The sequence below is a fragment of the Wyeomyia smithii genome, chromosome 3, assembly GCF_029784165.1.
Source record: "Wyeomyia smithii strain HCP4-BCI-WySm-NY-G18 chromosome 3, ASM2978416v1, whole genome shotgun sequence".
Classification (NCBI taxonomy): Eukaryota; Metazoa; Arthropoda; class Insecta; order Diptera; family Culicidae; genus Wyeomyia; species Wyeomyia smithii.
In genome coordinates, this window is record NC_073696.1 from 201,061,482 (window position 1) to 201,073,849 (window position 12,368).

Consider the following 12,368-nt stretch of genomic DNA (forward strand, 5'->3'; position numbering starts at 1 on the left):
TTGTTGTACAACCAGAAAGAAGATGCTTCAAAGGATTTAGAACAAACTTCTGAAAAGCACGAGCTGGTTTAGCACGAATAAACTACACAGGCTTACTAATGTGGAAACTGTGGACGGTTGCCCGCCATGGCTTTCACCTGTCACCAGGAAAGCGTTCTGCGTTATCCTTGCGGATTCCAGTCAAGTGCTTAATTGCAGATCTCGTTCGCTCCTTTCCTCATGGTGTGTCCGATCCACTTCCACCTACGCTCTCGAATTTCTGTCGCTATCGGCCGTTGATGACATTGACTATGGAGCTTCTCTTTGGATATCCAATTGTCAAGCCACCATGCACGAATACCGCGCGATATATCAACAGTAACGCTTATAGAGTAGTACAAGACACTATTGTGCAATACCTTGAACGAAAACGTTTCAAACTGAACCTCGTTGAGAAAAACTAGCTTCTCTGGAACTCCTCTACGCCTAAGTACGCCCCAGATGTTTCCGTGGTTGAGTCGGTTAAACGCTTTTTCCAAGTCAACGAACATCAGTAGGAGAGAGTTCTGGAATATATTGCGGAGCATTGTGATATACATGATCGGTCAGCACGGAATCCAGTTTGCTGCCACCGATCCGACTAAGGATTACCTTACAAAGTACTTTGAGCAAAATACAGAGCAACGTGGTGCCATGCCATTTACCGCATCCAGTTAAGTCTCTTTTTTTGTGAACTTTGACCAATATGCCCTGCATACAAAACTGCGGTATCCCACATGTTGCGGAATAGGTGATGCATAATCTCCATGATAAAAATGGGTCAGCTTTGAGCATCTCGGCTGAAATGCCCTGGCGCTCTGTTGGATTTTATACTTCTAATTGACCAGCTCTGTCTTTCAGCGGTATTTTGTACTCCTCTTGGTACCACTAAGACGGCGAGAAGTATCGTACAACGAGCGGATATCACCATTGGCGGTGAAAGTTTCTGCTTCTTGGGTTAGGGAGTCCAGTTTTTTTCAGTTCAGCGTATCGTTCACGGGCTTTTGTCTTAACTGCTCAGGTTCACGCCCGCTCAATGCCGACTTTCACTTTCACACGCACTTTGCCTAGAGTTTCATCACTTGTCGCGATGAAGGCGTTCTTGATGCCGGTCCATTGCTCTTCGACGGTTCCACTAGCAGCCAACTTTGTAGTTCAGGATTCTCTAATCGGCGGACGTCGTAACTAAACCCAACTTCCTCTCGTCATTGAACACATGCGACACACAGACGCATCTCATTGTTAATAAGGTGATGGTCGGTTGCAATGTCAGCGCATATAAAGAAGGCTCCTTCTCTTTTTTCGGGGGATACAGATTGATCGCGGTTTCTAACCCGTGTTTTTAATCTTCGATTATTTTTTCGTTTATTAGTTCCAACTATATCAGGGCCGCATGTGCCCCGGGCTCAGTAGGAATCCAACTTCTCTTTCTCGAGTAGCACCTTCCCCTCATATGTCAGAGCAGAGCAAGACTTGCCCTGATGATATCTTGTGTTCGCCAGTGCACGGCCAACGGACTTCGCTCAGTCCCAGGATTTCAAGCTTTGGGCGGCTTCTCTTGCAAGTTGACGCAGCTTACCCTCCTGGGCAAGGGTCAGTATATTCCATACTCCGATTCGTGTCCGTGTTTTCATGCTCAGGATGAGGATTTCTTTTTTCATTTTCTGTAACTTTTGTAAGTTTTCGGGTATAGTAAGTTTTTAGCTTAAGGTTCCTGCCCTGCTGGCGGAGCTGCCATATTAAAGGGTGCAGGATCCACCGTTCCCCCTTCCCTGTTGGCATGTGCAGCCAAAGTTATCCTAGACGGCACCACCTTTTGGTCTCAAGAGTGAGCGGAGCTGTGGCATGGGAGACTAGGTCATATCAACTACAACAATCTGCAAAGGATTAAAAGTGGTCTAGTTTCCGGAGTTGAGTATTATTCGTCGTTCAAAAGGAGTGAAATATGCAAGATATGCGCTATTGGTAACCGAACACGTTTACCTTTCAGCAGATCTGGAGAGCGTCAGATCTTCAGATTTGTTGGAGGTCACTCACTCGAATATTTGGGGACCAATTGATGAAGAGTCGCTAACTGGATGCATATATTATCAGATGCTCGCCAATGATAAATATCGCCGAATCTTCGTATGCTTCCCAAGGAAAAAGTCTGTGGAAAGCGTTTACAATGCGTTCATGGCCGTTCGGTATCAGTAAGAAAATTAGGGTACTCCGAAATAACAATGGGAAAGAAAAGGCTGGACGTGCATTTGAGGCGTTTTGGAATCCGTCATCAGACAACTGCGGAGTACGCATCGAAATAAAATGGACTAACTGAACGAGTAAATCGAATCACCCTCTAGCGTGCAGCGTGCTCGCCAGCCTTGTCGGCTGTGGAGGCCACGCAGTCCGCTTTCTTTGCTCGCTGCGCGCCTCGTCGTCTCGTTCCAGTTGGTCGTTATAAAAAACCATTTTCACCCACGGTCCGACATCCTTCCGACATGCCCAATCTCTCGATTTTGCCGTTTGAACGATGAGTGGTTCTCCCAGCAGCTGTTGCAAATCGTGAATCATCTGCCTCCGCTATGATCCATCTTTCATCTGTACTCCACCAAAGATGGCATGCAGCACCTTCCGTTTGAAAACCCCAAGGTCCTCCACGAGCATTTTCCAGGTTTCGTGGCCGTAGAGGATTTCCGGTCTGATCAGTGTTTTGTAGATGGTCAACTTCGTGCGGTGGCGGATTTTATTCGAGCGGAGCGTCCTCCGGAGTCCAAAGTAGGCACGATTTCCAGCCCTAAGGCGTCGACGAATTTCTCTGCTGATGTCGTCGTCAGCAGTCACCAGTGAGCCAGGACACTCTAACTCATTTATCACCTCGATTCCATCACCGATAATATGAATTTGTGGCGGAAGGTTTATACTGTCTTCTCTGGAACCTCTTTTTCTCATGTACCTAGTTTTCGATGTGTTTATGGCCAGTCCAATTCGTCCGGCTTCAGCCTTCAGTCTGATGTACGTCTCCGTCATCTTTTCAAGGGTTCGTGATACAATATCAATGTAATCGGCCAACAGACCACTCGTGTCCATATCAGCCCTACGTATCACACCTTCTAAAGAAGGGGCACACTGTACTCTCCATCCACTCTTCCGGTACTACCTGCTCCTCCCAAATGTTGGCAATGACCCAGGGTAGCGCCTTAGCCAGTGATTCGCCACCGTGTTTCAACAGCTCGTTGGGGAGTTGGTTTGCTACAGCTGCTTTGTTGTTTTCTAGCCGGCCGATCTCCATTTCAACCTCCTGGAGGTCAGGAGCCGGAATTTTGTCGTCATCTGCGCGTACACCGAGATCTACTACGGCTTTGTCGTCGTCTTCTGCTACATCGCCGTTAGGGTGCTCGTCGTAGTACTGCTTCCACCTTTCAATCACCTAACACTTGTTCGTGAAAAGGTTGCCGTCTAGGTCTCTGCACATGTCTGCTTGTGACACTTAGCGTTTGCGGGAACTGTTCAGCTTCTGCTAGAACTTTCGTGTGTTATTCGCATGGTACAGTTCCTCCATCGCCTTGCGATCTCGATCTTCCTGCTGGTGCTTATTCTTTCGTAAGACTGAGCTTTGCCTATCAACGCACCGCCTGAGAAAAGCGAACAACTGCAGAGACTATATTCAAACGGTGGGAGACGAGAAGGGCAAAGCTCATCTGGCGGCTCAAGGATTAACGCAGAAGTTCAGCGTGAAGAGCAGTGAACTTTGATAAGGTGTTCGTTCCTGTTGCCGAGCAAGTGACTCTCCGCAAGCTACTTACCATAGCAAGTCGGTGTGAAAGTCCTTTCCTCTAATTTCCTAATAATGTTCCTAGCTTACGTGATTTTTATAAAGCCATGTAGAGTTTTTTTGGAGTTCTCTCAAGTTAATGTTGGACTAACATTTATGCAACTGTTTATTCTATTTATTTTTTAACTATAATTAGAATAACTATTTATGTTTTATAAATTAATATTATCCAGTGTATGCTCGATAAATTTTACCTCGGCAATGAATTTACCTCTTACCTACAATATTTATCATGAGGTTTTTGTGCACACCAAAAAAAACTTTTTCGAAGAGATTGAAGGGCACTGTAACTCGCATGAATGGTTATAATTATTCATTTATTTCAAGTTGTAGCTGTAAAACATTTTTTTCGGCTTTTGTCAATCAGTTGTTAAAAACAGGTTTGCATAGACCACAATCTGTAAGATAATAGCTTTTTAACCGTTCCTGCGAATTCTGGTGCAAATGTAGAAGTGACAAAACCGGCAAGCAATTACTCTGTGACCTTTTGATGCACTTCTGAGCTGAATAGGGATACCAACATTCACAAGAATGTTTAAAAAGCTATAATCTGTCATATTTTTTTTGGTTTATGATCTAGGGTTACTTACCCAGCTGGTCTCGAGGTACGATGCTGGTCTAATAAGTTAGTCGTCGTAGGTACGAGTCTCGACTTGGGAGAGACTGTTCGTGTCAGTAAAATCGTAGCGCTAGCCCCGCAATTGTCCTGTACACTAAACAGTTGGTTGCGAAGTTTGTGTATAATAAACAGAGTTCAAAATCGGAATGTGTAGCACCATAGCTTAGCTTCTGTGCCTTAGGGCTAAGCCTGTGTTGACCAGCGTATTTTTTGTTAATATGAGTTTAATATTCTTAAAACCGCAACAAGCCATGTGGGCTGTGTTAACAGAACATAAAAAGTATTGTAACATGATACCATTGATCACCAAACTTTTTTCGAAAAAAAAAAGATTTTCTCTCCCCTAGATTAACGAACAAGGATTTGCATTGCACTAGGTACACCCGTCACCACGCGAACAGCTTCACCCATTAGAAAGCTTCTAATTACGACCTGATCCACATCAAAACCGCGTCAACCGACCAAAATCGACCGCCTGTGACATGTGTCTTTCGCTTATCTCCCACCTCTAATCAACATGTGTTTCCCAACAATGCCTCGCGGTGGTTGTTGCGTACAGCGAAATCCTGCAGGCTGTGAAAGAGAGCGCCGCTATTCAACCGTCATGCGTCGCACCAAGTGAAACTCAATGCAAGCATTGATGATTTAATCTCGTTTTGGAGTCAAATTACCGCACCAGGATTTGCCGGTGTGGGGTTGATTTGCGGGAAGCCATCCGCACGCATTTCGATATGTGCCTTACAACCGCCGAATCACGCGACTGACTTACGTTTCGGCTAACCCTCAGATTCCTTTGATCTTCACTGCAGACAAGGAGTAATAGTGGATGTCATTTGAACTTGGCATATTCAAAGCTTTGATGACCGTTGGCTAATGGGTCGTATAAGTATAATCGTTTTTTTTGCGTCATTGAAATAGAAATCCCTACGGGATAAACTTTACCGAGAAAGTAAATTAAAAAAAAACTCAATAATCGTCAAATTGAGTATTAGAATCTTCTGCTTGACACATACCAATTTAACCGATTTAAATAAGGCTATGTCAACATCGATTTTCTTTTCAGGCTTCTGAAATAAATAATCAGCGACTTTCCTGACGGTTAACGAAAACAATTCCCCACCGGCGGCGGAGAGTGGCAAACCGTGATTAATATGCTAATTCGGCGGGAAATTAACATTACAACTCTCCGCAGCGTCAAAAAGAAAATTTGCTAAGACAAGTGTGTTATTATTTTTTAATTTCATTTGAATTTTTTATCAGCTCGACCGCAGCCGTAAAGAACGGAAATGCCGTCTTCCGTCCGTCGTGACTCGCACTTGCCACCACCACACTACAGCACCACACCGCAGTCCCCGCCAGACGGAAACGATGCGTGTGGAAAGCATGCGGCTGATGCTCGACCCAGCAACAATCACGTGGCACTTGCTGCCAAGACGATGCTGATGGCGATGTCTAGTCTGGCTAGGTTTGCTTATCTCGTGTGTAATTAGTTCATTTCAGCTTCACCTCCGTCCGCGCAGTGTGCCAGCGCAGAAGTTTGCTGAGGAAGAAATTCCTTTTTATTTTTTTGTGTTTATGCTCTTTTTCGGGGTTTTTGTTTTCCCTTCGACTTTATGAATTATGTTTCAATTATGATATTTTAATTTAGCGCTTCGTCTTTTTTTCAGCGTAGCGTCTAACCTATTTGCTGTGCGGGTGGTGGAAGCTTGACTGTTTCGTTAAAGTTGTTTCGCTTTAAGTAATTTTAGCATTCAAATTCATGGGTGTCCGATGCAATACTGTGAGTGTAATTTATGAGGAAGTAATATGGTCTTGACTAATCACAGTTTAAATGTCGTATTACATCACAACATTTAGAGATCTTAGTTTAGTTTGATGTGCATGGAAAAGAATTACATTTAAACAAAAATCACTTAATGATTTCAACTACCTATCACAACTTCGGCTTTTGAGTTAGAGCAATTCTCTCTTCGACCGTGGTATGCTCTTCCATGTACTAATGAGTCGGGTATTCATTGTTTTGATAGTTTCTCCTTCTCCTAGATCTTAAAAATAACCCAGAGCAGTGCTGTGTGCTTTTCTTACAAGTTTATAGAGTTCATCTGGATGACCATCCTTGTCGATGCCTCTGTTGTTCGTCATTCTTTCAAGCTTATGGAGGTTGGGAGTTGGAACCCGGTTACCTACTGCTGACTCAATCCGATCATTTCTATTTTCATATCTGTTGGCTATATCACGATTGCTCTTCCGACATCTCACAACCTTTCAGCTGGCGCTTCTTCGTCATTTTGTGCTGTGATTAACCAAGATTTTTCTCTCCCTGGTCTCTAGTAGGTTCCAGGTATGAGTTTCTTTGCCGCCGCTGCCTCACATTCCCCATTGTATCAAACGTTACTTTCTGATTTCTGTTGGTCAGAAGATCTTGAGGATAATTTTTCAAAAACGAGTTATTTTATTTTTTAACCTCACTCCTCTGACAGTTAGTGATAACTTTGTTTACATTTTAGGTTTTGTGCTTTTTCTGGTGGAGCAATTGTGTGCGTAGTGGAAATGCTGTTAAATTTATCATTGTTTTTAGTGTGCTGTCACCGCAAGAACAACATTTAAAAGGCATTTTAGTCACGATTCTGCTATAATTGAGAACTAAACTGCATCGCCCGAAGGTAAACAAATTGACCAGTATTTGCCAAACTCAAATACGTGACGTCACCGTGCGATGGTCTATACTAGCAATACTCACAGGAAGAGATATGCGGAGAGAATGTTGAGAGCCAAACGAACTGTCAAACTATAAACAATACAGGACGTATTTATTTTCTTCCGGTTTTGCGTGTTCTATTACCAAACAATAAATTAAGAATGCTTCAAAATTGCATTATCTCAGTGATTTTTAATCGGAGGTTCGCAATCTATTTGTGTTGGCAACAAAATAATGATCAATTGTGGTGGAAGTGTATAAAATTAAACATTCACATACATTTTAACACCTTCACGGGTTTTACGATACACTTTATAATTCCCCAGGACTTCCATTGTCACCACCAATTATACGAGTCAAATAAAAAAAAAGTCCACAATGTGCTTTGAGAAGAGATCTGGCACCTATGACATGTGAAACCCAGTTGCCCAATTGGCGAGTTTTTTCATCGCTTATCTCTCTCTCTCTCTCTGAGTATTTCTAGTCTATATTACTACTACAAGGTCCTGCGATGTGCTTCAGTATTCCTTCCATAGCATGATCTCGCCCAATTTTCACTAGCACTTGAGCATATCGCAAGGAATTTCTCGAGTGTGCTCAAATGTTTAAAAATTGTATGATTTAGATGCGTTGCCAATCATTTTTTTGCTACTCCACACAGCAAAGGACCCTGTGATGCTGTTGGTCTTTCAAGCGGAAGAGAGCAGTCTCGCCAACTCACAAAGACAATATCTGGACCTTAGAATGTACAGTCCGAAACATGAACAGTAATCACATTAAAGTTAGGATAATAGTTCTAGGCACTATTTGTTTCCCTGAATGTTTGTTTTGTTGATGGTCCTCCATATTCTTGCCGTTCAATGGAAATTTTTTCAATGAAAATTAAAAAAATGAGTTTTTCGTCATTTTTCCAATGATTTTTATATGTTTTTCATGTTCGACTATCAACCTTTTTGTAAATGCTCCGGAAATACTAAAGAATAGCTTACTAGTTGGTCTCCAAGTACAATGTCAAACGAGCCAATCGTCGTAAGTTTTGACTGCCAGTGTCAGTAGGATCGTAGCGCTAGCCACGCTCTTGTCAAGTCAGCGGAATGCTGCTGGTAGGGTTGCTGAAGAGAAACGATTTCACAGGGTTGTCGTCTGGTCGTGACCGACCCACCGTAGCCTATTGACTTTCGCCAGGTGTGTAATGACGTGCTCTCCAAGCAGCGCGTACAGCTCGTGGTTCATGCGTCTTCGCTATTCTCCGTCGTCTGCCTGTACTCCACCGCAAATAGTCTGCAGCACCTTCCGCTCGAAAACTCCAACGGGGTTTAAGTTCCGCAACAATCGTTGCGTTGTTGTCTCGATTCCACAGATGACTACCGGTCTTAACAGGGCTTAGTACAGCGGCAACTTCTTGCGTTGTAGGTACGATATCTAGCCTGGATACTCCTCTCGATCTCTTTGCAGGTGTTATTGTCGACGTTCACCAGTAACCCCAAATATACGAACTCGTCGACCATTTATGCTCATCGCCGTCTACAGAGACTTGAGTGGAAAGCTGATGTTGTTCTTTTTGGAGGCACTTGCTCGCATGTATTTCGCTTTCGACGTATTTATTCGCAGTCCGATTCGTCTGGCGTCGGCTTTTAGTCGGGCGTTGATCTCTTCCGCCATTCCAAAGTTTTGTGTTATGATGTAAAAGTCATCCGATTTCAAGGTCGTGGTGGCGTAACCTTTTTGATCTCAATGTGCTACAGAGGAAAAAATAAGTAAGTAAAGTATTCATTTTTGCCTTTCTCCTAGAAAGGTATAGTAATGACTGCAAAAACTAAAGGTATAAAAGTGCTCGAAAGGGCCGAATGTCGTATATCACTCGACTCAGTTCGACGAGCTGAGCATTTTCTGTATGTGTGTGTATTTTTGTGTGTAACGCTCTTCCAATCTCACTCGATTTACTCAGAGATGGCTGGACCGATTTCAATGAAATTAATTGCAAATGAAAGGTCTATTTGCCCCATAAGACCCTATTGCATTTTATTGTAATCGGATTTTTGGTTTGAAGGTTAAGAACCAAAACGTAAAAATCACGAAACCACATTATCTCAGAAAATACGCAACCGATTTGAATAAAATTAATTTCAAATGAACGGGCTACCTAAAAAACCCTTAAGTTTTCATAAAATCGGTGTCAAATGGAAGGTCTAGTTGCCCCATAAGACCCTATTGATTTGTTTTGCAATCGGACTATTACTTTGCTCTGTTATGTTTAAAAATGTGAAATCCAGCTATGAAAAGTAAAATATACACAAGATTACTTAACTTACTCGCTTTTCTCAGAGATGGCAGAACCGATTTCCACTAAATTAGCGTCAAATGAGAGTTTCAGCTGCCTCAAAACACCCTATTGAATTTAACTGTAATCGGACTGTAACTTCGTCTGTAATGTATCGAAATGTGAAAATCACGAAACTACATTATCTCAGAAATTACACAATCGATTTGAACAATATTGCTATCAGATGAACGGGCTAGTTAAGGGTTAACTGATGAATTATGATTGAACAAGGGGTTTCATAATTCGGATGCTCTATACGTTCCCATTACATTAGATTATAATCGAACTTAAGCAACCGTTATGTATTAAATTGAAATAACAACGAAAGTCATTTACAACATCAATATTTTAGAACCCAAAGAGTGAATATACCTTTATTGGATTCAAGTATTCATGTAAATCTATTTTACTAATAATAAGTTTGAATGGGAAAGGCTGAGTCTGACCGCTAGGTGGATTAATTTAGGTTTGTTACATCTGAAAACATTCACCTGCCAAATTTGGTTGCATTTGCTTGATTGGTTCTCGAGCTGTGCGAAATTTGTGTTTAATTTGTGTGGGACCCCTCCCTCATAGAAAAGGGAGAGGCGTCGAACCATTATGGATATATTTGTTACCCCTAAAAACATTCACCTGCCAAATTTGGTTCCATTTACTTGATTAGTTCTCAAGATGTACAGAAATTAGTGTTTCATTTGGATGGAACCCCTCCCTTCCAGAAGAGGGAAGGGTGTCAAACCAATGTGGAAATGTTTGATACTCCTTAAAACATCCACATGCCAAATTTGGTTCCATTTGCTTGGTTAGTTCTCGAAATAAGCAGAAATTTGTGTTTCATTTGTTTGGAACCCCTCCCTCACAGGAGAGGGAGGGGTGTCGAACCATTATTGACATACTTGTTACCTCTAAAAACATTCACATAACAAATTTGTTGTATTCGATTAATTCGTTCTCGAGCTGTGCGTAATTTGTGTTTTATTTGTATGTGACCCCTCCCTTATAGAAGAGGGAGGGGTGTCAAACCATTATGGACTTATTTGTTACCTCTAAAAACATTCACATGCTAAATTGGGTTGTATTTGCTTGATTGGTTCTTGAGCTGTGCAAAATTTATGTTTCATTTGTATGGACCCCTTCCTTACAGAAGAGGGAGGGGTGTCAAACCATTATGCACATATTTGTTACCCCTAAAACATTCACCAGCCAAATGTTGGTCAGCTCTCGAGATGTGCAGAAATTTGTGTTTCATTTGTATGGAGCCCCTCCCTTCCAGAAAAGGGAGGGGTGTCGAACCATTAAGAACATTTTTGTTACCCCTAAAAACATTTACATGCCAAATTTGGTTCCATTTTCTTGATTAGTTCTTGAGTTGTGCAGAAATGTATGTTTCATTTGTATGGGACCCCTCCCTTCCATAAAAGGAAGGAGTCTCAAACCATCATAGGAACCTTACTCGGCTCCTAAAACTCCTACTACAAATTTTCACGTCGATCAGTTCGGTGGTTTCTGAGCTTATATGGATCATACAGACAGACCGGACCGCATTTTTACAATTGAGCAGTGACTCTTCAGTTAGTGCCCAGCTGTGCTTGTCAGATGTGTTTTGCATTTCTGTAACGCACAACTGAACAGAGCAATTCGAGAAGTATTTCTCAAAGAAATATAGAGCGAAATGGTTCGAACGGGATTATAAAGTTGATCCGGAAACCTATACCGTGTTGGGTATCAAGAACAACCGTAAAAATCGGTTGATGGTATACATGATGAAAAAAGTGATAGCCAATGTAGAAAAACGCACAAAAATATATGAACAAATTGGTACCAAAAATGTTTTCATTGAAGAAGAGAAAGAGCCAAGTAATCATTCACTGCTTAGTGTGCATTCGGGCTCTTTTTCAATTCCAACCAATTTGCAAGAGCAGTTTGCAAAACATTTATCCTCCAAATATGGAGCAAAATGGCTCCAACGTAATTATCGAATAGATCCTAAAGCATATTCCGTGGTAGGATAAGAAAATGATCGGAAAAACCGAACGAAAATTTTTAATCTTGTGAACAAGATTAAAAACAAATAGTTCAATATTGGATGTTGAAGCGAAAGGCGAGGCGAAATGAAAATGTTTCGGATATTGAGAAAGAAATATCAATCTCTCCTGCTCAAATGCAGGAGGCAAATATTAATACAGCTTCGCTAGAAAAGAAGCAGTTCAGAAGCCCAATAAATTGCGATGTCGAACAAGACGTGGCGGGAATTTCGATAACCGATTGCTTTGATAATTTTGAACTGAAAAAAAAAGCCTCTGAAATACAAGACGATAACCGAAAAACTAGTTATCAAATGGGACATTTTTATGATTCTGGAGAACGAATAGTCGTGACTCGAGAACAATTCGGATCAATAATAGATAAAAAAAACGCAAAAACTAATAAGATACGACGAAGGACATTAGCAAAGAAACTGCTGTCCAGATTTAAATCATCAAATCATGTATACAACGTATTATGACCTCCTACGTTATCCAAACAAGACGTGAGTGGCAAATTTTGAAGGTGTTCGAGTTCCATTAGCATCGTTTTTCACCCAAGATCATCATACTTATAATATTGAAAGTGCTCTTCGATCAATCAAAACATCATTAAAACATTGAAGCTGCCACGACAAGAAAGTTGAACACAATAATAAACAGTGTTACAATTGATTTCGCTATGGCAGAGAACAATGCAGTTATCAGGGCATTTAATAACATGACTCCAATTGAATCTTCAGGAGTATGTAAAATAGATTGCTAACCAGAAAGAAGGAAAAGCAACCGATAAAATCTTGGTTGAACTGCAGTTCGCACAACACTAAGATTATCAGCAAAGATGTAGATAAATATGTTGCAAAAGCACATCC